The sequence below is a fragment of the Gadus chalcogrammus genome, chromosome 13 (genome assembly GCF_026213295.1).
Source record: "Gadus chalcogrammus isolate NIFS_2021 chromosome 13, NIFS_Gcha_1.0, whole genome shotgun sequence".
Lineage (NCBI taxonomy): Eukaryota > Metazoa > Chordata > Actinopteri > Gadiformes > Gadidae > Gadus > Gadus chalcogrammus.
This window is the reverse complement of record NC_079424.1, coordinates 343,035-348,256: the sequence shown is the minus strand read 5'-3', so window position 1 is coordinate 348,256 and position 5,222 is coordinate 343,035.

Sequence of the window (5,222 nt, the reverse complement as noted above, 5' to 3'; positions counted from 1 at the left end):
AGGAGATCAGAGAAACCCTTCCCCACGCCACATGGAGATCTCATTTAGTGATGCATCATTTCACATGATTTTAATGAAGCTGCGTGAAGCTGTCAGGATGATTTCCATCCCTGATCGCTCTCACCGTCTCCGCAGTGGAAAATGGAATTAAATGATGAGCTTCCTCTGAAGGGGAGACACTGCTCGTACCAGGGCCTGTATGGAAAGACGTGGCTTTGGTACTATTACATTTGTACTCAGATCTGTATAGTAATAAATACAGAAAGGCCAGACCATGGTTGAATGTTCTATTCCCCGGGTTCTATTCCCTGCTTGGCTTATAGGCAGAGCAAGGCAGTAAGAGCAACAGGTGTAAACATTGACATGTGTTACTTTAACCAAACCGCAGAACCCTGCCTCTCTCACGTGGTTTCAACACTTGTGACCCCACAAGCTCAAGCGCTAATTTGGACCCTGTTAACATGTGAACCTGTCTCACCTCTGATCCCTAACCAGTTCCTGCTTTTCGGCCTATCGCGTGGCTCCGCCGAGGAATCTGCCGAGCGGCAGATGTTTCCCTGAACATGTGCTTCGTGTTACCCCCTGAGAAGGCGGCCATGACAGTTGTGAATGGCCGTCCTCAGCAGAGAGTCTGCGTTCAGACCAGCGTGACGGGTAGTTACCCCGTCACAGACGGGTAGTTACCCCGTCACAGACGGACAGTTCCACTGAATCTCCGTCACATAAAACAGTTCAAGCAGGCCGGTTGAGCCCAAAGAGTCCTCCTAAAGCCCTGGCTATGTCATGGACAACTCAGTGTGAGCAAGAGTTAACGTCCCGTGGAAGAATCCGGGACTTATGATATCATACACATGCTTAGGCTATTTTATTCAAAACCGTTAAATCAAAGTGTCTGACGTCAAATCTCTGTACTCAATTGAACCGATTCTCATGCCAGGTTTTTTAAATGATGAAACCTCTTCCTCCATCCTTATTTCCGTCAGAAGAGTACTAATCACAACCTTAATGTAATGTTTAACGTTAATGTTTATAATAATGGTATTTTATTCAATGTTAAGGCCATGTCAATAACAATTCTTCTGGGTTAGAACAGAGTGGACGTCCTAGCGAGCCAGGGGAACCATTGGCCCCATGTCACTGGCGGGAGCAACACATGGTCCTCTACCCTTTTCACATTTTGATGAAAAATGCAAACCAAAACAAGTCTTTGATTGGTTATACTTGTCATGGTCTGTCTGTTTCCTTGTCTTGTTTAGGTGTGTTACCTGTTTTTACTTTGGTATCGGTCTTGTTTCTCCCCATGTCAGGTTTCCCTCCTGTGTGATTACTGCTCCCTCTCTAATGTGTCTCAGCTGTTACTCGTTGCGTGCCCTGTGTGTGTTTGGTATTTAAGCCCTTGTCTTTCCTTTGTTCCTTGTAGGATCATTTTAGTTTGTGGTGAGTTCTGTCCTGTGTGTTCCCTGTGTTCCCCGCGTCACCCGTGTTCCTTGCCTTTTTGAGTTAATAAATGATCCTTTTACTCGAACTGTCTGCGCTTGGGTCCTACCTGCCTGCCTGCCACCCGCTAACCGTGACAATACTAAATGAAGATTGTACTTGGAACGATACAAATTTAACAATAACCGTGCTAAATCCAACCATAACCATAACCAATTTGCCGAAGATAACTAGTAACACGTTACAATAACGGTATATTAATGAACCATTAATGAACTAACTGTTAACTAATGGTGCAGCAATTAGTTACTAATCGTGTTCATGTTTACTAATGGTGCTCATGTTAACTCAGGTGAGGGTGTTCACCTAACCTAAGGTATAAATGTATACATTATTTAACCCTAAACCTACCCTAACCTTTACCTATTCTATTGCTATATAATAATGATTATCACTGTATTAACCAATGGTGAACAATGGTTCATTAATGTACTCTTATTGGTAAGTGGCTAACATCAGGTTAGAATCGGTCTTGGCTGGATTTCTCTATTCATTAAAATTCAATATGCAAGCTTACCCTCTGCTCCTCACCCCGTTTATTATTCTGTGGGATCGTCTAATATCAACGTATATATGCTTAAATGAAATTAGATACACTATGAATATGAATCCGGGTTCACCCCTGGCCATCGTGGTTTGAAAGCCAGCCAGAACCACGATGGAACTAAGATGACCACTTTGTCCGTCCTAATCCGCTGCATATGAATGAAGGCTTCTCAGGCTTTGAGACGTTTGGGCCCACCTGGTTTGAGGTGAAAGATAATATCTCCCAATACACAAGTGTTTTCCTTCGTCGGTCACGGTGGAATGAGGTTCTCCACTGCTTTAGGAGAGAGCTGCACGTCGAATCGAGGTGAGCTCGCGAGGCGCGTGCTCTGATCGTGTTCCTGGGAGCGGCAGATGAGAGCGTGCTCAGCGCTGCTCTGCGTGCTGCTCTCAGTTGAACCAGGGGACGAGCCTCTCTGTAGTGGACACCAGGCCCTATCAGACACCAGGCCTAGCCTCTCCCTATCAGACACCAGGCCTAGCCTCTCCCTATCAGACACCAGGCCTAGCCTCTCCCTATCAGACACCAGGCCTAGCCTCTCCCTATCAGACACCAGGCCTAGCCTCTCCCTATCAGACACCAGGCCTAGCCTCTCCCTATCAGACACCAGGCCTAGCCTCTCCCTATCAGACACCAGCCCTAGCCTCTCCCTATCAGACACCAGGCCTAGCCTCTCCCTATCAGACACCAGCCCTAGCCTCTCCCTATCAGACACCAGCCCTAGCCTCTCCCTATCAGACACCAGGCCTCTCCCTAGGCCCCGGCCCCTAGCCTCTCCCTATCAGACACCAGGCCTAGCCTCTCCCTATCAGACACCAGGCCTAGCCTCTCCCTATCAGACACCAGGCCTAGCCTCTCCCTAGTGGACACCAGCTCTAGCCTCTCCCTATCAGACACCAGCCCTAGCCTCTCCCTAGGCCCCGGCCCCTAGCCTCTCCCTAGGCCCCGGCCCCTAGCCTCTCCCTAGGCTCCGGCCCCTAGCCTCTCCCTAGGCTCCGGCCCCTAGCCTCTCCCTAGGCCCCGGCCCCTAGCCTCTCCCTAGGCCCCGGCCCCTAGCCTCTCCCTAGGCCCCGGCCCCTAGCCTCTCCCTAGGCCCCGGCCCCTAGCCTCTCCCTAGGCCCCGGCCCCTAGCCTCTCCCTAGGCCCCGGCCCCTAGCCTCTCCCTAGGCCCCGGCCCCTAGCCTCTCCCTAGGCCCCGGCCCCTAGCCTCTCCCTAGGCCCCGGCCCCTAGCCTCTCCTTAGGCCCCGGCCCCTAGCCTCTCCCTAAGCCCCGGCCCCTAGCCTCTCCCTAGGCCCCGGCCCCTAGCCTCTCCCTAGGCCCCGGCCCCTAGCCTCTCCCTAGGCCCCGGCCCCTAGCCTCTCCCTAGGCCCCGGCCCCTAGCCTCTCCCTAGGCCCCGGCCCCTAGCCTCTCCCTAGGCCCCGGCCCCAGCCTCTCCCTAGGCCCCGGCCCCTAGCCTCTCCCTAGGCCCCGGCCCCTAGCCTCTCCCTAGGCCCCGGCCCCTAGCCTCTCCCTAGGCCCCGGCCCCTAGCCTCTCCCTAGGCCCCGGCCCCTAGCCTCTCCCTAGGCTCCGGCCCCTAGCCTCTCCCTAGGCTCCGGCCCCTAGCCTCTCCCTAGGCCCCGGCCCCTAGCCTCTCCCTAGGCCCCGGCCCCTAGCCTCTCCCTAGGCCCCGGCCCCTAGCCTCTCCCTAGGCCCCGGCCCCTAGCCTCTCCCTAGGCCCCGGCCCCTAGCCTCTCCCTAGGCCCCGGCCCCTAGCCTCTCCCTAGGCCCCGGCCCCTAGCCTCTCCCTAGGCCCCGGCCCCTAGCCTCTCCCTAGGCCCCGGCCCCTAGCCTCTTTCAGCCACAGTAGAGGTTTCAGTTGAACTGTTGGGACTGACGCTGTCTCTGCGGTCGCTTTTGAGCATCCACGTCATTTTGTGTCTTTGGTTTGACTTGCTCTTCTTCTCATAGCGTCTGACCTGTTTTCAGCTAAAGAAAATAAGTTTCCTGTTTGCTTATATTATTCTGCTGGGAATTTCCAAGAATGTTTTGATTCTCGAAGAATCTTCCAGAGAGGAGCATACTTGTTAACTCCCAGTTTTCGTGGGATTTGCCTTATTTTACCCTTATCTCCTTTCCTCCTCTTTATTATTCTCCCCCATATTGTGTTTCTTATATGTTTTAAAAGTTGCCAATAACATTGCCTGGAGGCATAACCGTTGGGCCTGTTTGATGTGTTTGCAACATTCCCCTCCGGTAATCAAACGGCACATTACACTCAAGAGAAGGAAGAAGAAGAAGAAGAAGAAGAAGAAGAAGAAGAAGGACGAGAAGAAGAAGAAGAAGAAGAAGAAGAAGAAGAAGAAGAAGAAGAAGAAGAAGAAGGACGAGAAGAAGAAGAAGAAGGACGAGAAGAAGAAGAAGAAGAAGAAGAAGAAGAAGAAGAAGAAGAAGAAGAAGAAGAAGAAGGACGAGAAGAAGAAGAAGAAGAAGAAGAAGGACGAGAAGAAGAAAAAGAAGAAGGATGAATGTTGGAGGCTCGGATTACCGGCCAGGTTCAAAGTTTCTACATGTATCTCCCCAAAGGCGGAGGCAAACTAGTAATTAATGAAGTGCAACGTCGGTCAAAGTCATGCTTTTGTAAAATATGCCACAGGGATATGAGTGTATCCCATGGAGGAGCAATGTGAGCCAGCATGACGAATCTGCAAAGCATAAGGGATCCCAAGAGGCGAGGAAGCCCGGCAAGTACTGCACTTATAGAAACACTTCTGAGGCAGATCAAGTGACCAAAGCTGAGCGGAGAATATAATTGGTTAGCCCGGAAAATTGCCCTCATTTTTTAATCACAATATTGACAGGTATGCGATGAACAGAGGACAAATGATTGAATAAGTAGAGCGCTGACGTCGTAATTGGTCCCAAATGCCAGGACTCTGGGTCGGGGGCCGGAAAGCGTTTCCACATTGATGTTCGACTCTGGGCCTGTTAGTCCAACACATCCCTCGGCCTTCCTAAAGCAGAACTTCTCTTCTCTCTCTGGCTTTCTCTGTGGACCCGCTCAGTGGAACTGTAAATCGGTCCATTCATCAAAGATTTCACCGTTGAGAAACACACAATCCCCAGGAAATTAGACAAAGATCCGTGGCGAATCATGATCATAGAGAAAGATAGGCAAGGAACAGGAGAAAAAATGCGG